The sequence below is a fragment of the Acinonyx jubatus genome, chromosome C1 (genome assembly GCF_027475565.1).
Source record: "Acinonyx jubatus isolate Ajub_Pintada_27869175 chromosome C1, VMU_Ajub_asm_v1.0, whole genome shotgun sequence".
Taxonomy (NCBI): Eukaryota; Metazoa; Chordata; class Mammalia; order Carnivora; family Felidae; genus Acinonyx; species Acinonyx jubatus.
The window spans coordinates 163,490,145-163,515,478 of NC_069381.1; the positions used below are offsets into that span (position 1 = coordinate 163,490,145).

Genomic DNA, 25,334 nt, shown 5'->3' on the forward strand with positions numbered 1-25,334 from the left:
CACTGAAAACGCCCATGCACGAATAAAAGGAATGAATCAGGGAGCAGAGATCCTTTTAGTCAACCTAAGACTCATGACCTGAACTCTTAGCAAGAATATACACTTCATGAAAACATTGCTCTCTGGCAACTGCTGAGGTAGCTCTAAAAGTGGCGAAAAGCCTGTTATTCATATTCATATATCTATGCCAGTGTGAGTTTTCAAACTATTGTGATGCAGAGTGGAGAAGCTGCCTCCATAGCAATGGTGGCTCTCTTTAACCTGCCCGTTGCCAAGGGTGTAGTGCCATCACATCTTATTTGATCATTAACGAGACAGGTAGGAGACCTTTTCCTGATACTTCCACCTATTTTTAAAATAGCCAAACACACAGAGATGCTATGGACTAGAGTGAAAAGTGTGCAACATTCTTAAGATAAAAGGAGTTTCAGTTGGGGTAGCTCCTCTCCCCCACCCCAGCAGTTCATGGTTCTCTGCTACTAGGAGTGAAAACCGTCGAGAAGCACTTCTTTAGGTTAAGGACTCTGCGTGGGTTCTCTCTCACCTCCTCCCACACTTGTGCATTTTCTTGTATGGGGTTTGACTTTTCCCTTCTTTGTAGCTGGAGTGGTTTCCGTAGTTCCTGTCAGTGGAACCCCCGTGGAAGGAGTAAGGAGGTGGTGGTGATTCCGAGAGGGTCAGGGATCCAGTCGCTCGTTCCCTGGAGGAGAGTGTCTTCACAGGGGAGGCGTTAAAGCGAAACTGCCATGTGTCACAGAGTCCAGCGCCTAGTATTTTATAACAGGACAGTATGAGAACAGTGAAACGCCGTCACTGAGTTGCCTCTGTGGGCAGCAATATCTTCAATTTTTGAAGCCTGCCCCCTCCCGGTCCCCCTTCCAATCTGGACGCCTAGATAGCCCATAGAGCACTCCAGCGCTGTTTCTGTAATAATTCCTATTAGGCTCAATCAGTGTTGTCTGGATTCATACCCACCCCCTCACCCCCGCCCCCCAAGATGGTGATGACAGAAATGTCTTGAAATACTTTTGTCATTTCCTCGGTCATCCATTTACAGAAGAAACGTCTGTGCAAATATTTAAATTACCCCGTCCTTGGAGCAAATTTGCCTCCCGATTAATGTACCCTAGGGCACAGACTGGGAAGGGTCTAAAGGTGGAAGAGCTCAAGAGAGTGGGTAAGCGTCGTCGTACGGTGGGGCTTTAGGCAACGGATATATATGTTTTCACCGAACCCAAGTGTTTCTCTGGGCCTGGGAAGTTTGGCTCCGCAGTGTCAGGGACCCGGCGGTGGGGAAGTCGGGGCGGGCAGGCACACACAGTCCTGTGTGTTTATTGACCAGCCCGAACGTCCGCCGGAGACCCCGGCTGGACAGCGCCTCCGGGGAGGCCGCCGGGCTGCTGTCTCCTTCTGATCGGCTCTCCCCAGGAGCTCGGAGCGGCTGCGCTCCAGGCCCCCAGCGCCGGGGCCCTTCGTGGTCAGCCCTAGAGAACCGCGGCCGGCCCGCCTCCGCTGGCCTGGGCAGGCGGGGGCGCTTCTGTGGCTCTCAGGCCCGGAGATTCCCGGCCAGGGTCTCCGCGGCGGTTATCTCTGGACCCCAGGGGTCCCCAGGGGGCCGGGCCGGGGGTGAGGCCAGACAGTGGGATCCCGCGCGTCGGAAGCTCGGCGAGCCCGGCCCGGAGCTCAGCGGGCGGCGCGGAGAAGGGGGCCGGCGGGGCGGGCGCGCAGCAGGAGAGCCCGCCGCCCCCGGGGCCGCTCCGGCCTGGGCGGCTAGCGGGAGCCGGGGGCGGGGAGCCGGGAGCGCCGCCCCGCCAGCGCGCCCCGCCCGTGGGAGAGGAGGGGCTGCGGCGCGGCGGACCACTGGAGGCGCAGCACCGCCGCCACCGCCGCTGTCGGTGCTGGAGTCCGCGGCTCCGCGCAGGCGGCGCCCGCGCCTCCGCTCCCCGGCCAGCCCGCGCGCTCGTCCGCCCGCCCGTCCGCCCGCCGGAGCCGCCTCCCGCCGCCGCCGCCGCAGACTCGGCGGCGCCGCTGCTTGCCCTCCAGGTAGGTGTCCTGGCGCAGGGGGACCCCGGGAGCCGCCACAGCGGTGCCCGCACCGCGGCCCGGGGGCATTGTGCGCGTCCGGAGGGCCGAGGACTCGGAGGGACGCGCGGCTGGGCACCCGGGCTTTGGGCCCTCGAGGCGTCGTCGCCCCCTGGGGGTTTCCCCGGCCGGCCGGTGGGCCTGGGCGGCGGGGGCGGCGATGCCTGTCCGGCCCTATGGCCAAGGTGGGAGGGGGTGTCTGGGTCAAGGTCCCCGTTCGCCGCCCTCCCTTCCCCCTCGTGGTTGGGGAATTCCGGCCGCCGGGCTCTCACGGCCGCATTCCTCCGCGCTGTCCCGCGCCCCCGCTCCCCCTCGGCTGCCGGAGATTGAAGCTGGGGCCGGGAGAAGGACTGATGTAATTGTCAGCGGAGAACCGAACCCGCGCGGTGAGAGCGCCGGCGCCCGCGCCTGCTCCAGCTAACGCCTACGCCGCACCTCCCAGCGAATCCGGGCAGCCGAGAGGAGCGGCTGGGGAAGTTGTGCATTGGGTTTTATTGTGCGCGTGCACTGCGGACTGCCCTCGCGGGGCACCCCTGTCCACCCGCTGCTGGCTCCCCTGCAGCTTTCCCTGCAGCCTTGGTCCACACCTCCAGCCAGGGCCGAGTCTGCCTTCCCTGGTTCAGACCGGGACAACGTTTGCATTGCAGTTAAGACGTGCTTACCCTGCATCGAGCCGGGAGCTGCCCGCAGATCGTGTCGCCGGGGATGCTGGGGGAGGAGGGGTAGGGAGACCTGGGGAGGAAGCCGGGAAGAAGTAATGACACCAGCAGATTTTTCAAAAAGCCTCTACTGTTGTAGACACATTTGCGTGACACCTTTGAAGATGGTTTTGAAAGTTATGACCAGATCCTGATTTTGTGGCAATTCTGTGATATACCTGAACGGTAGCTTAAACATAGAGACCTCTAAAGCTGGGGAAAGCATTACATAATGGACATGAAGCAAATGACACGAAACTAAGTGAACCCACTGGGTTGCCAGATTCTTTCTTTCTCCAAGACGCAAAGTCCTATAGGTTGTTTCCTCCATATGAATTTCCTTTTTTTAAATCGCTGGACTAGTTTTGGCAAATTGTTATATTCACTTTTGTCTTGTTTTGTTTTTCCTAAACAACAAAATCATTTTTTCTTGGACATCTTTTCTTAATTAAAAAATAAATTGCCTGCCAGCGGCTAGTTGTAGATCACAGAGCTGATTAATAAATGCAGTCTTTCTTCAAAGGTGAAATTTAAAAACATCCCGTCTTCATGTCATTAACTTTTTTTTTCTCTTGGTTGTGATTTTTCCTCCCTCCTCCCCTCCCATTTGCTTTTGGAAGCATTTCTACAGTTTTGGGTACTGCAGGCTCACAGTGTTGATAGTCCTCAGCAAAGCTACAGCATTGCAGATACAAAGACTAATAATAAATGAAACGGGAGACCTCGCAGTAACTCAGAGTGAGCAGAGTTCCCAAGGTCGGAGGGAAGCTGCAGTGTAGCTCCCCTCTAATCACCTATGGAGACTCTGCATAGTCCTCGTTGAGTTAGAAGGAAGGCCCTGGTTGGTGGAATAGTATTCCGGTTATTCTTTTACCCCGGGATTTCCTGTGTTTCCCCCTAAGAAGTAATTTTTTTTCCCCCTCAGAGTGGAAACAAAATATTTTCTAATGAAAATCTTTGCTTTTAGAAAACCTAAAAATCCAGTTTTTGCCCATATTTTCAACTTTGATGTTGATTGACTCAATTGTACATTCAGTGGCTGGATTCCTCTTGGGATGTCTCAGTTTCAAATCATGGTGGTTCATCAGATGTTTCTTGGTATAGTGTCCTGTGATTCTGCCGAACTTTTGCAGGATCTCATAAGTTTTCTTGTCCCTGGATTGATTTACCTTATGTTACCTTACTCCAAGAAGAAAGGTGAAGTCCTTCTAAGATGAAATATGTGTGGTTGGAGATCTGTAGTACCATTGCAGAAATAGAATTAGGTTAATGCATAAGTAGGTAAAAGTTTTATGTGACTTTATTCATGAATCTGCTGGATGAGGGAGAAGATTTAAATTTCATTAAAATGCCTTGTTTAGGTAGCATTCAGTAGTCATTCGATGGATAATAACTTATTGAGCATCTACCTGTTCAAGACATTGGTGTAGGCACTGTGGGAAATACACATGAGAAATAAAGATGAATCTGCCTTCAAGAATTTGTAGACTAGTTTGGGCAGATAAGTCATGAATTCTCAAAAGAAAGATTTTTTTTTTTAACTGCAAAGGTTAAGTAATAATTATAATACTTTTTTTTTATTTTGTTTTTAATCTTCCAAAAAAGGTCTCATACTACCCATTGACTTCTGGTAATTTTTTTCCATTGAACATATTGTCACCAAGATTCATCCATGTTGTATACAGCTGTAGTTCATTCACTTTCATTGCTGCACATTATTCCATTATGTGTCTATAGTAATATGTTTCCCTGTTCTGCCAATGGCCTTTTTTTGTTTCTACTTAAAAAAAAAATTTCTAGGTGTGCTTCTCTGATCATTCATGTTTCCCGGGGCACAGTGCAAGTGTTTCTTTTGGGTAAATACCACTGTACAGAATTGTTGATTTGTAGGATGTGTGAGTTCAACTTACTAGACATTGCCAAATTATTTCCCAAAATTGTTATACTAATTTACACAAGCCAGGGAAATAAGCAAACACAAATCATCAAATACAAACAAGCATTTATATATGTGTATGTGTTGAAATGCATGTTAGTTACTTAGTTTGTTTTAAAGCAAGAGAATGATAAACTTAAAACCTAGGATAGCAGTTGTCTTCTGGGAGGACCAGGCAGATGTCATGAGGAGGAACACACAGATGGATGTAAGTTATTGGTAATGATCTAGTAGTTAGAGTTGGTGGTAAGTTCTTAAGTGATCATTATAATTTTTTTTAAAAAAGGGGGTCATGCATAGATCAGTAATAACTTAAAATTCTAAGGAAAAAGAAAATAAGGACAATATAGAGTTAACACAAGGCAGAACAGGCTACTGTATTAAAAGACCCACAAGATGTCAGCTGAGGGACAGGGAAGCAGTCCCTGTGCATAGGCATGTATTGCATAGAGTTCACAGCAGAGGCTTACAGGGAAGATGAGCAGGAAGTGGCCTTGCTGAGAAGAGGAACTTCAGCCATCTTGGACAGAGGAAGTGAACACAAGTGGAAACAGCCATGGGAAATTTTCCAACAGTGAACCACTCTAAGAGTTTATTAAAAAGTCTGGAAAACTGATAGATTGGCAGGGTGGAAGGGGGAGAGATTCAGGCAGGATACTGGCTAGGAATACCTGGCTGATTGAGATGAGAGTTCTCCACTTGGCGAGAACTAAAAGGAAAGAATGGATTTTAAAAGACATTGGGAGGAGAATCCAAGACTTAAGATCCTAAATAAGAAGAGGAGGAAGGAGTCAAAGATGTTTCACTATAATTAAAAGAAATAGAGAAGTTGTGGTAGGAGATTTTAATAGGATTTAGACGTGTCAAGTGTGGGGTAATAGATATTCAAGCTCATGTTTGAAAATGTGAGCATGGAGCTGGTGGGCAGTTAGGACACTCACAGTGAAGAATGTGATTTTCTAATGATGTATCTGTTGCACGTGGAAGATTATCTGAGAGGGAAGTGTACATAAAATTCATCTGTGTAATTTTTTATTTACTTGTGTAAAGGAGGTTAAGGATTAATGGTTTAAGGTGTGAAGAAGATGTTTTGGCATTGGCAGTGAGTAGGGTTCATGGAATTGAGAGTGTACTGGCATCACAACCACAAGGGTTGAAATCAGATCTTTCTGGACAGTTTACTAGTTGTATGTAATTTGGGGGGAAAAACCCCTCTGATCTTCAGTTATGGCACATCTAAAACGAAGATACTAATGGCCACTTCCCATGGGTGCAGGGAACAAGATGTGATTGAGGGACTAGAGTCTTTAGGGCTCATGTTTGCTTTCATGCTATTTGCCATCTAATGTTGGAAAGTAATGGCGCATGCGTTTATATTCTCTGATATATACTCCATTGAAAAAGATAAAGGGTTTCAATCTTTTAGGTTCTCTTCATTATAATAAAGAGTTGCTTGTGCCCTCCTGTGGGGACAGGATAAGGCTTTTTATTTCTAGGGCTATTCTGGGATAATATATAGGGTCACTTTGATTGAATACTATTTTAGCTGGCATTTTTTCTTTTTTCTTTAATTTTTTTAATGTTTTTTAACGTTTTTTAATGTTTTGAGACAGAGAGAGACAGAGCATGAACAGAGGAGGGTCAGAGAGAGGGAGGCACAGAATCTGAAATAGGCTCCAGGCTCTGAGCTGTCAGCACAGAGCCCGACGCGGGGCTTGAACTCACAGACCGCAAGATCATGACCTGAGCTGAAGTCGGACGCCCAACCGACTGAGCCACCCAGGCACCCCACAGCTGGCATTTTAATTTGTAAATATTATGATAGGTATTCAGCATTTTCTCATCATATTTTAAAATTCCTTTTCTGATTTTACATATATTTCTTGATGTCTTGTCATCCTCTCTAATGTTATTTTCTCACTGATTTCGCACCAGCTGATACAATGATTAGTGGCTGTATAGTTTTCTCCAAGGCAATCTAGTCCTCAGTTGCCTTTCCTTGGCATAGTGATTTGGAGAACATCTTGACATCTTGCTGGTGGTTCCAACAGCAGTTGAATGGAAATGTGGCAGTATCTTAAAGAAAAAAAGAAAAAGGAAAAGATAGACCTTCCAAAGGAAAAAGGTTGTTGCTTACCATTATAGTCAGAAATGATCTAAAAGCTCCTAAGAGAGTATAGGACTCTCTCTCTACTCTCTCATGTGAATGATTAGTCACATTCCTTGCTTCAGCTACACCTTCCCCACATTCCCTCAATAGATACAAATATTTAATGATTTGAAAACCAGGGTGGACTTAGTAGCTTTGGTCAAAACAATGAGCTAAAATTAATTTTAGGGATAACTGACATGATACACATCTCAGTTAGTGAAATTGGCATGGTTTCTGGCATGGTTCTGAGTTTCCAAGAACTTTGGAGGCAGTTTTGCATCCATCCATTCAGTTACCAAACCCTGAGCTGATCACTTTCACAGAGAAGTGACCAGAGTCTGTGGGTCTTATGTGAAGGTGACATGGGCCATCAAGTGCCTTTCTTCTTCATTCACGTAGCCTTCATTCACTGAGCACCTACTATGTACCAGACACCATATTAAGTGTTGGGTCGTAAACCTTTCTGCCCTCAGGGACCTACCCAAAACAGAATCTACCAAAAACAAGTCACTATTGAATATGTATGCATGTGTGTGGGGTGGATCTGGCTTTGGTTTTAGAATTTGCATGAAGTATCTATTTTTTCTTTTGTTCCTTAAACTTTTTCCAGATTTATGTTTAGACCTCCTTGAATTGAGAGTGCTATGGGGAAAAAAATGCAGTGCCTGCAAAGAACAGTTACTTTAAATGTACTTCTGTTTTATCGGCTTTTTAAAGCAGAAGGTTTTAAACTCATGGTAAGTCCTTTTGTCATGGACACTTAAATGTTGTCAAATAGGAGAAAGGGATCAGGAAAGGGAGAGCTGGGTGAGTGAAGTCAGATGTGTAACGAATGGAGTGTGTCCTAGTGCTGAATTGGTTTTTAAAGGGAAAAATAGAAAATAGACAAATATGAATGTCTATTAAAAGATCCAACATAGTACTATAGGGAATTGAATATACTGAATCATGGTGGTCTCAAGATGATGTTCCTGTTGAGTTATATGAACCCTTTCTCTTTGAGTTTATGTTCACTTACTTGGTACAGTAGTGTAGTTTTTAAAATCAGTCCTATTTTTTTTTTTTGAAAGTTTATCTCTGTTTCTTAGTAATCTCTAACCCCAACCTGGGGCTTGAACTCATGACCCTGAGATCAAGAGTCACATGCTCTTTCGACTGAGCCAGCCAGGTGCCCCTTAGTATAGTTTTTATACTAGAATAAATTATAATGTAAATGTTAAATATCTGTAAACTGTAAGGATTACATTAACTAAAGAAAGCAGAACAATCCGATGACTCTTTCTGCTACTGCTTTGGCAGTTTATGAAAGTAAAACCTACCCTTTGTGATGGTATTCCATCTAACAAGGCCAGTGTCTCCAAATCTGCAGTAAGCTGTCAAACAGCAGAGCTAGAGAGGAGGCCAAGCCAAGTAGCTGAATATCCAGGACTATCTAAGGGAAAATTGGGTTAGAGAGAGTGTTAAGTAGGTGACTAGGTTCTTAAACTTCAAATAAGTTTAAATAAGTAAATATGTAAACAAGTTTACGTAAAAGTAAGTTTAAATAAGTACCTTAAAATTTTTTTTTTTAATGTTTATATTTATTTTTGACAGAGAGAGAGAGAGAGACAGAGAGACAGAGCATGAGCAGGAGAGGGGCAGAGAGAGAGGGAGACACAGAATCCGAAGCAGGCTCCAGGCTCTGAGCTGTCAGCACAAAGCCCGACACGGGGCTCAAACCCACAGACCGCGAGATCACGACCCAAGCCGAAGTCGGATGCTCAACTGACTGAGCCACCCAGGCACCCCTAAATAAGTACTTTTAAATAAGATACTGGCAGATTGTACTTTGAATGTGTTTCACCAGTGTTGACGCTGGGTGCAAAAAATTCATGATCAATACACCAAGAATTATCTTCTGCTTTAGAGACGATGGATTATATTTTTTTCTACTCAAGAAAACCTATATATGAATTTATAAAATATATGAAGAAAATACTCAGGCACTAGAAATACTTATCTTTGCTTGATGTGTTGCTGCTTGAATGACCTTCATATTGATTCATAAGATGTTAGAGCTGAAAGAAGTTTAAGAGATCTTCTACTCCGGGGGCACCTGGGTGGCTCAGGTGGTTGAGCGTTCAGCTTTGGCTCACGTCATGATCTCACAGTTTGTGAGTTCAAGCCCTGCAATGGGCTCACTGCTGTCAGCACAGAGCCTGCTTCAGGTCTTCCGTCCCCCTCTCTTCCCCTTCCCTGTTTGTGCTCTCTCTCAAAAATAAATAAATCTTAAAACAAACAAAAAACATCTTCTTTTCCAGCCTCTCCTGTTTTCCAGGTGGATAACCTGAGGCTTAGAGATTTGCCCAGTGAGGTGCAAGCCCCATGTACAAATATAGCTAGAAGATAATGTGCCAAAGAATTTGCTTCTGTTGGGGATAACAGGAAATAATGCTCTTCCCTAAATTATGGGTAAATGAATGAGAAAATGAACCGATAGCAACCTCTCCAGTGGAATTTTAATCCTCTTTTGCATCATTCTCCTTCTTGAATGTCTGGTATAGAAAGTGAAATCATACATATATCCATTTTTAATTTTGGGGGGGTGGGTTTAGAAAAAAGACTTTGTTCTGAGGGTATGATGAGAAGAATGAACACTACAAATATCATTATTCAAAAATTTTGGCTGTTTGCTGTTTTGATACTCATAGCTTTGTCTTTTAACTCCATGGACAGGAAAGGATAGAGAAAAATTAAATTATCCAGTGCTGTGTACTTTTCTATCTCTTTTCCTTTGTCATTCTCTTTCCATATGCTAATATAAGAGACAATCAACGTGTGGAGGGAATGGAGTCAGGAATAGAACATTAACTTCTACTTTTTGATCTTGCATCATATTGAGGCAGTTCTCACCATAGATCTTGAGACAGACCTACCCACTTTTTGAAAAGAGTGTGGAAGTAGAAGGGAGAACAACAGCAGTGTATTTTTAGAACCTTTTTTTTTTTTTCAAAAGTCAAACCTAAAATAAACCTGGCCTCGATTTTTAGCCATAGGTTTATTTTACATCTTCTATACAGTACCTAAGTTTTATCCTAATTTGAACAAGCTACTTTGATTTTTTGTATATTGTACAATGTTGCTATAAGTAACAAACTATCATGACTAGAGTTTCAAGAATAAAGTATCTAAAGGAACACAAAAAATTAAAAAAAAATTGTTTCATGTCATTTCTGGAGATGAAGTCTGATTTTTTTTATTTTAAATTAAGATAACATTTTTGCTTTCTGTTTATCTGTAGCAGCTAGACAATCTTTTGCATATTCGCACCCCATCAGGCAACAATCTGAGCAGTTTTTGTTGTATAATTTTCCTAGAATAGAAAAAGCAGCACAGTTTGAATGGCATGTTGATTATGAAAAGACATTAATGAAATTCTTTTTGATCTCAGTAAACTTCAAATGGAAGCAAGAACTATAAAAAGAGTGTGAGCTCCAAGGTAGGCCAAGCAAATGTAGGGTTCACGTGAAACTTGGTGAAGAAAGTGAGAGAGCAGCAAGCAAGGTCTGAAAGAGCTCAGGGTGATGGAGGAGGAAGGTCAGGGAGGGAAGGACATGGGTATTCTATCCCAGCTTGTCTTATAGTCTCATTTCAGTCCCAGCTGATGGAAATCAGATACAAGGGAAGATATCTGCCTCTACACTTAACAAAAAAAATCAACTTTGAACTATCTTGAAGAATGCAGAATAAGTAAGATAAGTGGTGATAAACTAAATTCCATTTAAGGAACAATATTATCTGTACAGAGAGAAGATAAACATGGCCACATGAGAAAGAAACTGTATCATGTCACAGACAAGGCATAATTCCTCAATATCCAAAGAGCTCCTATAGATCAACAAGAAAAATAACTGTTAATCTAACAGGAAAGAGGGGGCAAAGGAACAAACAAATAGTTCACAGAAAAGGAATTACAAATGGTGCTTAAAAAGATGAAATTAACTCATGATAAGAGAAATGCAATTTTAAACTATTTAACCTATTAAGTTGGCAAAGATCTTTGATGTTTATTAATCCCTTATGGTGGCAAGGCTTTAGGGAAGCTGAAAGGCTCATATACTATTGATAGGGGTACAAAATGGTACAGCATCTATGGATACCAAAATTAAAAACTCACCTACCTTCTCATCCTGGAAAATCTAAGAAATTTTTTTTTGTTCTTTTTTTATTTTATATTTTTAATTTATTTGTATTTTTTAAGCATTTATTTTTTTATTTTTTTTTTTAAATTTACATCCAAGTTAGCATATAGTGCAACAATGATTTCGGGAGTAGATTCCTTAATGCCCCTACCCATTTAGCCCATCCCCCCTCCCACAACCCCTCCAGTAACCCTCTGTTCTTCATATTTAAGAGTCTTTTATGTTTTGTCCTCCTCCCTATTTTTATATTATTTTTGCTTCCCTTCCCTTGTGTTCATCTGTTCTGTGTCTTAAAGTCCTCATAGGAGTGAAGTCATATGATATTTGTCTTTCTCTGACTGACTAATAAGAAATTTTTCTATAGTTCTACTTGTACATCCGAAACAAATTTGCACAAAGATGTCCATTGCAACATTGTCTGTAATGGCAAAAGACTTAGGGAAAGCTAAATATCTATTCATATGGGATTGGTTAAAAAATTATGAGCAGAAACAAAACTAGGTAGCTGTTAAAAAGAGTGAGATTATTTTATATTTGCTGATATGGAATGATCTCTAAGATATAATAAGGGAACAAATCAAGGTACAGAGTGGTATATGGCCATTGGTATTAAATATGAGTTTATAAATATGTGTTTATGTGTAAAGACTATGTCTAGGGCACTGGGGTGACTCAGTTGATTAAGTCAACTTTGACTTTGGCTCAGGTCCTGATCTCACAGCTTGTGAGTTCAAGCCCCACGTCGGTCTCTGTGCTGACAGCTCAGAGCCTGGAGCCTGCTTGGGATTCTGTGTCTCCCTCTCCCTGCCCCTTCCCTGCTTGCACTCTGTCTCTCAAAAATGAATAAATGTTACAAAAAAAATTTTTTTTTTAAAAAGACTGTCTCTGGAAGATGACACAAGGAATTGCTAACAGTGATTGACTCTGGGGAAGAAAATTGGACATTTGGGTGGGGATGGAAGGACACTTACTTAGGACACTTATTTAGTATATCCCTTACTTTTGAATTTTTAAGCATATGAACATATTATCTATTCAAACCAAGTTAATTTTAATATTTCTTTAAGAGGTGCAAACTTCAGTTATAAGATATTTCAGTCATGGGGATGCAATGTACAGCATAGGGAATATAGTTACTAATATTGTAACAGCTTTGTATGGTGACAGAAGGTAACTAGACTAATAAGTGGGATCATTTCATAATGTATAAAAATGTCAGATCATATGATGTACACTTAAAATGAATAGTATATTGTCTGTCCATTATATTTCAATAAAGTCTTGAGGATCAGTTGTACTGATCAAGAATGTTGAGTAGTTGTAACCAATAGCATTGCTTTGGAAATGGGGGGCCCATTCTGGACTGAACATGGTAGTTGCCATGAAGACTCACCCTTACTACTACTCTGACAGGCTACAGTCCAAAGAGGAGGGAAATCACAAGTGGTTGCCCTTTGGGACAGAGTTGTCATGCATCGGTTTGCTTGGTGTCCCTGGTCTTGCCACTGGGCTCCCAGCTAACTGTTCTCACTGGGAGGGAGACCCAAGGAACGCTGATTAGGAACAGGGTGCAGATGAGAGTTCAGAGAGAGGAGACATTGAAGGAGATGGTGGCAGAAACCTGAGGCTGCAAGAATGCAGACATGGAGATGGTATTAATTGCTACTCTGACTCCCTCAGAGGTGGTTTACAGTGGTAGCACAGAGAAAAATGTCATGTACGGGTCGCAGCCATTTTTCCTGAGGTGTGATACGGTGTCTAGGAATATGCATTTTTATTTTTTTAAGTTTATTTATTTGAGAGAAAGGGAAAAGGGGGGGAGGGGCAGACAGAGGGAGAGAGAGAATCTCACGCAGACTCTGCGCTGTCAGTGTGGAGTCTGATGCAAGACTTGAACCCACGAAATGTGAGATCATGACCTGAGCCGAAACCAAGAGTCGGACGCTCAACCGATCGAGCCACCCAGGTGCCCCAGAATATGCGTTTTTTATTTAAAAAAAATTTTTTTTAACGTTTATTTGTTTTTGAGACAGAGACAGAGCATGAATGGGGGAGGGTCAGAGAGAGGGAGACACAGAATCTGAAACAGGCTCCAGGCTCTGAGCCGTCAGCACAGAGCCTGAAGCGGGGCTTGAACTCACGGACCGCGAGATCATGACCTGAGCCGAAGTCGGACGCTTAACTGACTGAACCACCCAGGCGCCCCCAGAATATACGTTTTTTAAAGTGCCCTTGGTTTTGGGAGCTCGTTCTAAGAATCACTGGTCTCTTCCACCCTCCTTGTTGTATAGATAAGACTCTCCCCTTCATACCTTGAAATATCCATTCCTCGGAATATTTTTATAATCTCTAAAACCTTTTCTGGTGCTCTACTGTTAAACACATGCTTTCTTTAGGGGGATTGTTTCATCATGCCTTTGCCATCTTAAAGCCCACAAAAGGATGCTGAATATTAAGGTAGAGATTAGTAAGACGGAGAAAGCCAAGGTAGCAACTGAATAGTTAGTGGGTCATAGCTTTGGGAGGAACAATAATATGCTGATATGAATTTAATAAGCAATGATATGAATAGTTATGAGTTATTCTAAAGGAAAGGAAAACTTTGGTGATGATCGTAGGAATCATGTTGCAAAATACTTTTTCTAAAAATTGTTACAATCCTTTTTAATTATCATTATTATGGTTCTTTGAAAATTAGTTTGTTAAGTAAGTAGAAAATCCTGATTTCTAACCAACTTGGGGTAAAGCAGCCCTCAGTCCCCTAGGTCAGCCCATCTCTGGCTGTTGCAAGGATGCTGCCCTTCCCTCTCCCCACCCAGTGGCATTTTGTCTCTTCTCAGCTTCCATCACCGGCTCTTGCCCTTGCCACACACAGGTCTCTCTCTCCCATCACTTCCTTCTTGCCCCCTCTTACCTTCTCATTCCTGAAACCCCACAGCAGTCACTGTCCCCTACAACTCAGAGGCTCCTTCTTGTTCCTGTTCCACCATGGGTCTTCCCTTTGGCCGCCCCTTGCGGATTTTGTCCTCCCAAGTAAAACAGCAGCTTCTTTTTTAGGGCCAGTTTATACTTGCTGAGAGTGTGGGAGGTGAATGATCATTTGGCATTCTTTAATCCTGTCATCTTTCTCAAGGTCATCAATTTATTTAACAGAATATTTCTTGATCACCTACTGTGTGCCAGGCTCTGCTTTGAGGTCAGAAAAGGCCTCTTCGCTCATGAGGCTGATGTTCTAATGAAGGAAGGCAGTCAGTAAAAGTAACTGAAAAATAAAAGACAGTCATTTGCCGTTTTAGATACCATTGAGAACTGTAAGGACAAGGAAAGTGACTGATGGGTCAGAGAGCAGTTAATAGTGGTGGTGGGTATATTAGTTTCCTAGCCCTGCCGTAATAAAGCACCAGGAACTGGGTGGCTTAAAACAGTAGAAATGTACTTTCTCAGTGCTAGATGCTAGAAGTCCAAAATCAAGATGTGTCTCTCCTTGTCTCCTCTACCTTCTGGTGACCCCAGGCGTTCCTTGACTTGCTGTGGCATAACTCAGTCTCTGCTTACCTTCTTCCCATGGCCTTCTCTGTGTTTGTGTGTCTCCTCTTTGAATAAGGACACTGGTCATGATGGATTAAGAGCTAATCCTACTCCAGTATGACCTCATCTTAACTACTTACATTGCAACAATTTTATTTCTGAATGAGGTCACATTCTGAGGTATGGGGGGGGGGTAGGAATTTGGCATATCTTTTGGGGGGATACAATTCAATCCATAACAATGACTTATTTGGGTGAACTGTCCAGGCAGAAGGCCTTGCTAGGTGGAAACATTTGAGCTGGACTTGAAGGATGGGAAAGAGCAGGTTGTGAACAAATCTGGGTCCAGATCCTTTCCTGCCAGGATTTGTTTCGTGCTTTAGAAAGAAAGCACGCTGGGGATAGGTAGAGAGAGAGGGAGAGAAAATCCCAAGCAGGCTCCGTGCTTTCAGTGGATGCAGAGCTGAACCCACAAACCATGAAATCATGACCTGAGCCGAAATCAAGAGTCAGACGTTTAACCAACAGCCACCCAGGTGCCCCTTGGCAGGTTACTTTTATGATTAGTCAATAGGATTTTACTTTTGAATACTCTTGGATGTTTTTACTTTTGGTGAGGCAAAGACTGAAACAATTTTTCTTTAAAAATTAACTGCTGAGAAATCAGACCTACAAGCAGTGGCTTATGATATTTTAAGAATTTTGTTCATTAAAAGTTTGTTTTGCATTTTAATAATAGAATTCTCTACTATTTTTGGATTTATTAATCTAAAAGCTCTAAGTATAACATCTGGGAATTAAGCAGACTTTGTAGTAATGGAGATTATTTTCTAGAGGTAAATTAATTAAGGCTAAGTATAGCCTTTAAAAATCTAACATCATATATTAAATTGTCATTTTCAACAAGATTATAGAATTATTATAGTTGTCCTCTGTGACACTAATGCTAAGAACCATTAGTGTGATTTATGTTACATATTCATGAAAATTCTTAGTTTTCTTGAATTTAAAAATTGATTCAGAATACAGAAAAATCTATATGAAAATATAAATTTGCCAGGAGACTGAAGAATATTCCGTGTTAGATTGGTAACATTCAGAAGTTAAGATGAGGTAACTTAAAATATTGCACTATTTAATGTGAAATTGGTACTATGATACTTGCATTAGTGTATTGTATATGCATACTTTAGCCAGAACTTTGATGTGGTTAATACAGATATATTTGTTTATATTATAGAAAAAAATGTTATTTATGAATAGCAAGCTTCTGTAAAAGTTCTAGATGGGTTAAAAAATGCTTATGTAAAATTAGATTGTTCCAGAGAGTGGCTGTTTAGGTAAGGCTTAGTGTTAATAAGCACAGACTGGGGCCAAGGCTGCCTGGGTTCAAATCCTGGCTTGGCTTTGTCCAGTTGTGTGACTTTGAATAAAGTCCATTGGCTCCTCTTTGCTTTAGTTTCCTAAAATGGAAAATATAAAAATAGTGCCTAACACAGAGGATTGTTAGGAGGATAGAATGCGTGAAGGCATATACATTTCTAAGAACAGGGTACATAGTAAGTGCTACGTAACACCATGTTAATGGAAAATTAACTACATTATTCATTAGTTAGAAACTTACTATGTAAAATGTAAATACAGTCATAATGTCTTTTATGCCTTGTTACAGATCAAAAGCTAATTTGAGAGAGATAAGAAAATTGCCAACAGTATTTCTAAGGCTCTGTTTTAATGTTACTAATCTGTTAAAAGTATTTTATATGCTTGCCCACGTAGTTACTGATAAAAACGACTATGTTCAAGAGGTTTTGTTAGGTCTAAAGGGAGAAATAAAGATGATTTAGCTGTCAATCCTGCTTTGAAGAACCTGCCCTTCCAATATGGGAGATAAGATATAACTTAGTGTAATATCAAATGTAATGAGGTTAAGTGTCACACCAAGAATGTGATTTAGTGCTGTGTGGTATCCCAGGAGGTTTTGTGGTTAAGAGGGGCATGGATAAAAGTTTAGGAACAGATGACATTTTTAGGGAGTGGGAAGACCAGAAGGAGAAGTCTGGGGTAGAGGAGGAACAGATAGATGGATAGGTGAAAGACTGAGAGTCATGTCCCTGAGTCAAGGCAGGGAAGAACTTTTAGGAAGAGAAATGGGCTATCACAAATATAACAGAAGACTCACAGAGAAGGAGGTTTAAAGAAAGACCATGAAAAGCATTCCCTCCTCATCCTTCCTGGGGTCAGAGAGATTTGGTTGGGGATTTATTGACTTTTCTTGACAAAATAGCATATAATAGAATTTCTGGGACATGACATTAAACCAAAGGAAGCACCAATTCAGATAAGATACATTTATTTATATTGATGTGATTCATATATAGTAAAATTTCTAGTTTTCTTTCTTTCTTTCTTTCTTTCTTTCTTTCTTTCTTTCTTTCTTTCTTTCTTTCTTTCTTTCTTTCTTCTCTAATTCTCTAAAGGGCACTTTTAAGACTAGCTACCATTTGTTTAGCATTTTTTGTCTGGCAAGCATTCTCCTAAACATTTGAGATGATTATCCTCTTGTTTAAAGCCTTGCAGATGCTCTTGCAGTAGCTATTGTTACTTCCATCTTATGGATGAGGAAGCTATGGTCCAGGCAGGAGGTAACCAACTCACAGTCCACCTGCAGAAAGTGACCAAGGTAGAGTCAAACCTCTCTGGCTCTGAAGCCTGGGCTCTTAACCAATTTTAAATAATAATTGTTCAGTAGCTTCAAGGTGTTTTAGATGCAGAGCTGTGAAGACCCAACTTTTACTGATGACCAGCCACAGTGACCTTGTTGCTGTTCTTTTAATAAACCTGGATTAGTCCCACTCCATGGTCTTGGCACTTGTTCTTTTTCTTCCTTTAGAACACCTTTCCCCCCTGGGCTCCTCCTCACCTTTCCCATGTCAGCTCAAATATCAGAGAGGCCCTCCGCAGCACTCCGCTGATGTCTGTTTATCACACCCCCGTGCATCCTAGTCTGAGAACATCTTCCTTATATGTTTATTTGGTGATTTTTTTTTTTGTCTCCTAACTTTCATTGTCTAGCTTAGTTATTGCTGTATTCCTAGAACCTAGTTCATGATGGGTGTTTAATATTTGTGGGATGAATGAGTACATGATAGCTCAAAGATACAGGATTTTATGTCATTGGTGAGATTCTGCAGGTTTGTGGAGATGTTAGAAATGTCAGTTTATGTCAGTGATTGTTCCTTTTCTATTTAACATGTCTTTTTTCAATAACTTTGAATTAAAAACTAGGTGACATTTTAAAGGAAAGTACTAAAACTTTCAGCCATATTTAAAGTGATGCAAGCTCATTGTAGAAAATTTTGCAAATACAGAAAAACATATTTAAAAATCACCTTTAAGACTGTTTCTAATGGCACCTAGGTAGCTCAGATGGTTGAGCATCTGACTTTGGCTCAGGTCATGATCTCACAGTTCATGAGTTTGAGCCCCGTGTTAGACTATGTGCTGCCAGCTCAGAGCCTGGAGCCTGCTTTGGATTCTGTGTCTCCTTCTCTCTTTGCGCCTCCCCTGCTCACACTCTGTCTCTTTCCCTCTCAAAAATAAATAAACATTAAAAAATTTTTAAAAATACCGTTTCTGGGGGCACCTGGGTGGCTCAGTCGGTTAAGCGTCTGACTTCGGTTCAGGTCATGATCTCACAGTTAGTGAGTTCAAGCCCTGCACCGGGCTCTGTGCTGACAACTTAGAGCCTGGAGCCAGCTTTGGATTCTGTGTGTGTCTCTCTCTGCCCCTCCCCCGCTGATGCTCTCTCTCTCCTTCAAAAATAAGTAAAAACATTAAAAAATTTTTTTAAAAAAATATCATTTCTGGAAGCAAAATTTTAATGTTTGGATATATGTTTTTACTTCTTTACAGATTGCTTTCTTTAACTCAGTAATGAATCGTGGTTATTTATCATCTCCATTCTTCTAAACTTAATTTTAAAAATAGACTTTACTTTTCAGAACAGTTTTGGGTTGACAGCAAAGCTGAGCACAAAGCATAGAGATTTCCCATATACCCCCTACCCCAAATAAGCCAAGCCTCCACTATCAACACCCTGTACCAGAGTGGTACATTTGTTAAAATGGATGAATCTACACTGACACATCATCGTCACCCAAAGTCCATAGTTTTCAGTAAGGTTCATTCTTCGTGCTGTATATTCTGTGGATTTGGACAAATGTATAGTGACATGTATTCACCATTATAGTTTCATACAGAGTAGTTTTACTGCCCCCAAGTCCTCTGTTCCACCTATTCATCCTTCCTCCTAACAACCATAGCAACTTCTAATCCTTTCACTGTTTCGATAACTAAACTTAAAATTTTTTTTGTTTATTTATTCACTTTGAAAGAAGGGGAGAAGGGACAGAGAAGGAGAGAGAGAATCCCAAGCAGGCTCTGCGCTGTCAGCACAGAGCCTGATGTGGGGCTGGAACCCACAAACAGTGAGATCATGACCTGAGCCAAAATCAAGAGTTGGACGCTCTAGCTGACTGCCAGGAGCCCCTGGCTAAACTTAATTTTTAACACGTGCAGAATATTCCGTTTTATGCACATGCCATGTTTTACTTATTCTAGTTGGGACAGCCAGGTGGTTTTTCTGCATTATAAATAACCTGATGAATGGCCTTGTACATAGATTTTTGTTTACAACTCTATTCCCTAAAATGGCCATATTGAGGATAAAAGGATGTGAACACTTTAAGGCCTTTGTTACATGTCCTCTAATAGCCCAGTCCTTCAGACACTTTTTAAAATCATTTTTCACTCCGGCTAAGAATGTATGAAAGGGCTTAGTAGAAAGAATTGTCCTATTAGCTGTGAAAACATAGACACAATAATAATAGCTGATGTTATGCAGTTCACTAGGTGCTAGCCATTGTTTTAAGTGCTTTTCTTGAATTAACTATTAAATCCTCACAACAATGCTACTGGTTAGTATTATTATTAGCTCCATTTTAAAGATGAGAAAACTAATGCACAAAGGGGTTAAGTAACTTGCCCAAATGTTTTTCTTCACTGTAATGTAGGCCCTAAATCTCAGGTTATTGTGTCCAGTGTTTTGTGCTTTTCTGGCCCATAGTACACACTCCCCAAATGTCACCCGAAGTATTCAGGATGGGAGTAGTAGCATCACAGACGTATGAGAGCTGAAATGATCATAGTGAATTTAATTGGCTCTTGTTTTTCAGTTAATGGATAGTTACTCAACTAGAAATTTCCTTCAGATTTCGACCTTGTCTAACTCACTCGGCATTTAATACAACATTGATGTTAAGTAACTATTATTTAATGACAGTTTATAATTTTTTAAAACTTTCTGAAAAGAGACTGGATGTAGCATATGTCCCTTGGTTGCTTTGCAGTCTTAACTCTGGCTTTGCTATTTTCAGTATATAAGTAAATGCTATCTGGCAAATAGTAAAATATGACTAGAATTACTACTTTTTGACCAAAATTATTAATCCCAATTGGTAATTAAAAGAAGGATAGGCAAAACCCTCACTTAAAAAATTTTTTTGTCAAATATTCATTTATTTTTGAGAGAGAGACAGAGTGTGAGCAGGGGAGGCGCAGAGAGAGAAGGAGACACAGAATCCAAAGCAAGCTCCAGGCTCTGAGCTGTCAGCACAGAGCCCGACACAGGGCTAGAGCTCACGGACCGCGAGATCATGACCTGAGCTGAAGTTGGACGCTCAACTGACTGAACCACCCAGGTGCCCCCAAACCCTCACTTTTCTTAAAGCACATGAGAGTTGCCATGTGACAGCATGTAAAGACAGCATTTTAATTTTTAAAATCACGGTGGAAATGCTGCATTAAATAAAAGAAAGATTCTTTTCCCTCCTTTCCACTGTTCTTCCTCGACCATTACCCCTTCCACACATTTCATATTTCTGTTGATTTGTCCTGAGGATGCTTGATATTTGCTATATTTGCTGCTGAGTGCTTTTCTGGGTCTTTTTAGAAGAAGGCAGACTGGTTTATTGCCTAGGTCTGGGGCTGTATCCTATGGTTTCCTGGCTCACTGAGATATTGAGTCTTCAACCTTTCACTGCCTTTCAGTGAGTGCTGAGATGTCATGGGGAGCCTCAGTGGGACTGATAACCATTAAGGGTTTTTTTATTTTCACTTGGTAAATCCCCAAAACTAATGCTATTAAAGAGCTTTTCATAGAAACAGAAAGCTCCGTCTATTCATCTTTTTAGCTCCCATGTCACATAGCTTTGTACATAGTGGGCATTCAGTAAGTGTTGTTGAATATATAATTTTTGTTAATTGGTTCATATAAAATTATACTGTACATTGTTTGCTATTAGAAACACTAATTATGGGTTTATTTAATTTGTATTTATACTCTGATCTTTGAGAGCATTGAAGAAAAAGCTTCTAGAGTTTTTCCTTTAAACTTTAAAGGAAAACACGTATTTGGGTAAAAAAGTGCCATACTTCTATTCTCAAATGTCCATTTATAGGGTAGCCAGCTGACAATTATTTGCTTCTCTGTGTAAGAAATATATAAGAAAATACTTTGAGAAAAATTCCTAATTGTTCTTTGTAAGCAGGCCACATATGTGAAGTGACAGGTTTAGGGATAATAGTTTTCAAAGCCAACAATAAAGTAAACAAAGGTTAGCATGCATTTCTTTCAGTTGAAGACGCTAGAGCTTTTTAATTGCTTCCTTTTGGTTTAAAACAGTCCATTTCACATTTCTTTGCAAAGCAGTAATGTATGAGTTAAATGAAAGTAAGGTTCTGTTTCTTGAGACATTTTAAAAAGCTATCCACAAGTCTTTTTCCTTTCTCCTCTTCTGGTATAGATATGATGACTGTGTTTACAATAGGAAATTAGCAATCTCTTTTTGAGGGTGGTGATAGAACATTGACTTTGACAAGTTAGTTCACATCTGCCTCCAAGTTTTAGTTTAAAAATGCAACTTGGATGATAATATTGCATGTAAAAGTACTTTGTACCAGGATGTGTTGTGGGGAGAGGGAGTTACTTGGTAATTTTGTGTGGTTTTCCATGATTCCTTTGAATTTTCTTTCTAAAATGGATGGATTTTCTTTAGGAATTCCAGAAAACTTTTAGAAGAATGTTCCTAAAATTGTATGCCTCACATACATTATTATTTTTTGAGGATTAAAGTTAAATTCATCTCTCTGATTTGAAGACACTTAAGAGTCACGGTTAGTACTCTGTCTAAAGAAAATATTGATAGCAGTGTTGGGAGTTGGCAGATGGTGGACAGCTGATTTTCATAAAATCAGAATGACAACTTGAGAGGGAAAGAATGACCATGCTTCAGAATAATGTTTTTGGGGGATTACTTTGAGACTCTTTTGTGACAGATGCCCAAAGTATCTATCATTATATTTTCTTGTTGTCTAAATACCTAATATTTAACTAGGACATTAGCCTATCCAGCATTATCCAAATCGTAGAAAGGACCTTAGAAACTTCTGGTCTACCTCTCTCATTTTGTAGATGAGGAAACTGAGGTTCCGAGAGGTTCAGTGAAGTGTCCAAGCCAGTGCCAGTCTGACACTTATCATCAGATGTCTGGCTGTTTTATCCAGACCTGGTGCAGGGCAGACATTAGGGTTGGTTTGCAAATATGTATACAGATGTGGAGAAAGTGCTGATGGGACCAGTGGTATTCTTTTCCATCCTGAGAAGTCTGTCCGCTGATTAGGATTCATGGTTCTTCATCATCAGATATGATGTCAGCTTTAAAATCAAGTCACATGGTAGGCATGTGTAGATCAATGGGTTTCCTATAGTTCTGGGGGCTGGAAGTCTGAGGCCAGGGTTCCAGCATATTCGGTTCTGGCGAGGTTTTTTTTTCTGGGTTGTAGACATCTCATATCCTTACATGGCAGAAAGAGTTGTGGTTTTCCTCATGTTTCTTGTGCTTGGGGTGCATTGAGCTTCTTGGATCTGTGGGGTTTTAGCTTTCAAGAAGGTTTGACAAATTTACCCCATTATTTCTTCAAAGCTTTTTTTCTAGCTTTTCTTTACTCTCCTTTCCTGTGGGAGTCTGTATTTACCTGCATATTGGACTGCTTCAAGTTGTCTTATAGTTCACTGATGCTCTGTTCATTTTAAAAATTCTCTTTTCTTTCTGTTTCACTTTGGATAGTTACTATTGCTCTATCTTCAAGTTTAGTAATCTTTTCTTTGGTGATGTCTAAAATATTGATCCCATTGAGTGTATTTTTCATCTCAGACCTTGTAGTTTTCATCTCTAGAATTGATAGTTGGGTCTTTTGAAATATCTTCCATATCTCTATTTAACTTTTTGAACATACAGAATACAATTATAGCTGTTTAATGTCCTTGTCTGTTAATTCTAATATTTGTATCAACCCTGGGTTGAGATTGATTGATTTATGTCCTTATTATGAGTCATATTTTCCTGCTTCTTTGTGTCCCTGATGATTTTTGATTGGATGCCATGTATTGTGAATTTTGTCTTGTGAGTGCTGAATCTTTTTGAATTCCTATGAATATTCTTCAACTTTGTTCTGTGATGCAGTTAATTTACTTGGAAATGGCTTGATTTTTTTAGGTCTTATTTTAAGATTTGTTAGGTAGGTCTAGAACAGTGCTTAATTTAGGGCTAATTATTCCCCAGAACTGGGTAAGATCCTTCTGTGTACTTTGTCTAGTGTCTCTGGAATTAAAAGATTTTCCAGTGTGGCATGTGGGAGCAGGCACTGTTCTTGATTCGGTGTGAGTGCAAGCATAGCACTATAACCTCTAATCCTTTTTGATGTTTTTTTTTTCCTTCAAACCTCCTTAATTTCCTTATACCAATGAGCAAGACTCAGCTGAATTCTCGAGGAGAACTCTCTGCATATCTCCATATGTCTCTCTGTGAAGTTTTCTCCTTTTCTTTGAACCATAGCTGCTTGGTCTTCTGGACTTTCAACTCAGTAAGTCTGCTTGTACAATCTTAGGACTCACTCACTTTCCCATCTTCCAGAGATCACTGTTCTTGTTGCTAGATGGTGTCTTGAAAACCATTTCTTCATATGTTTTGCCCACTTTTTGATTGTTTCAAATAGAAAGGCAAATTTGGTCCTTGTTATTTCATCTTGGCCAGCAGTGGAAGTTTCCCCTGGGTCTTTGGAAAGTCAGAAGGCAGAGAGAGGGATGAAATAGAGACCTTGAGAGGTTGTAGTAAAGGTTCACATAGACGCTGTGGTGAATGGGAAAGCATAGCTGAGGTGCTAAGAGTTTGTTCAGCAATGTTCAGAAGCTCTGTTGATTGGCTACTGGCTTGATTGATTGATTGATTGATTATTCTTCTTTAGTCACTGTTTATGTGTTTGTTTGTTTAGTGCCTGCTTTGTGCCAGGGCCCTGACATACATTATTTCTCATTTATGCAATAGGCCTGAAAGGTGTTCTTATTGATAATCCTTCACCCCACTCTGCCTTCTTCCCACCCTCAGTCCCAGCTCTTCTCAATATCAGAGATGAGGAAATATAAAGCTGAAGTGACTGCCAAAGTCCCACAGCTCATAAATTGTATAATCAACTTTCAAGCCCTGTTCCTTGTAGCTTCCAAACTAATTGGTCCATATTACTTTCTCCTTGCCAACAGTGAGATTTGTGTTAAGGGAGTGTTTGGAGAATTGAGCATGCTGAAAAGGAAGAGGTTGCAGGAATAGCTCCTGACTAACTAGATCAGGAAAGGAGAGTGCCAAAGATGAAGGCTGATGGTTGGGAAGAAGAACAGTTTCAGAGTCCGTAAGGTCTCTGTGGTATTGACAATGGCTGTGATGACCTTAAAGGAATAAGGGAGCATGTGGTTAGCCCTGGATGATGGCCATGAAAGTGATATGGAAGGAAGAAGTCCCCAGAATTGTACCTGATCTTCTACAGGCATCACAATCCCAGACTTTAGCCTCTACTACAAAGCTGTAATCATCAAGACAGCATGGTATTGGCACAAAAACAGACACATACAGTTCCAGATCTCCAACAACAGTTCCAGATAGATTGTAGATCTGAAAAAGGTAAAACAACAATGCTCCTAGAAAAGAAATAAGAAAAGTTTTTTTTAAAAGACATAAAGAGTACTCATCATAAGGGAAAGCATTGTTAAATTTGACTGTAGTACAGTTATTTTATAAAAAATGCTGGCAGAGAGCAAAAGAGCAAGCAACAGGGTAGAAGATATTTCCATTATGTATTTTCAAATCATTTTTAAGTCAGTCACTTGGACAAATGGGAAGACAAAGGTGGTCATTTATTGAAACACTCAAATGTTTTATTCTATTAGAAATTCATTCACAAACACAATGGCTTTGTATATTTCCAGAATTGTTTGTCTAATCCTCTTAAGAGCATTATGCCACTAAGCACAACTAAGTGTTTGATCAGTTTTAATTAGAATGATCATTTGTCACACTTTAGAAGCCTTTGGCTCTTGGCTATAGAAGTATCAGAGAATGGGCAAAGAAATATTAATTCTGCCATCTTTTAAAGTTATATTTAAAACTGTTAAAACTAGTTACAATTGAATCAGTATGGAACCTTCAACCATTCTAGTTTATTCAGTATGCTGATTAATCAGATTATGCATCTAATTTTCCACAGTAATTTGTTGTTAATATGTGAAGGCCATGTGGCTAGGATTTATCTTATTGGCTCTTTTGAGGAAGTTACCATCTAATTTTTGTCTTGTATGAAGGCCTAGA

The 25,334-nt window shown here is 40.8% G+C and overlaps 1 protein-coding gene across 19 annotated transcripts in view; it reads left to right on the forward strand.

Moving 5' to 3' along the window:
* Positions 1-1,885: 1,885 nt before the first annotated feature.
* The window catches only part of OSBPL6 (oxysterol binding protein like 6), a 213,564-nt gene continuing 190,115 nt past the window's right edge, over positions 1,886-25,334 (forward strand). For 18 of the 19 annotated variants that reach the window (XM_053215321.1, XM_027055407.2, XM_027055408.2 and 15 more), the window contains exon 1: positions 1,886-2,043. The gene's annotated coding sequence lies outside the window, so the exon portion shown is untranslated. The remainder of the gene's footprint in view (positions 2,044-25,334) is intronic. The other variant, XM_027055409.2, reaches the window with a different exon arrangement.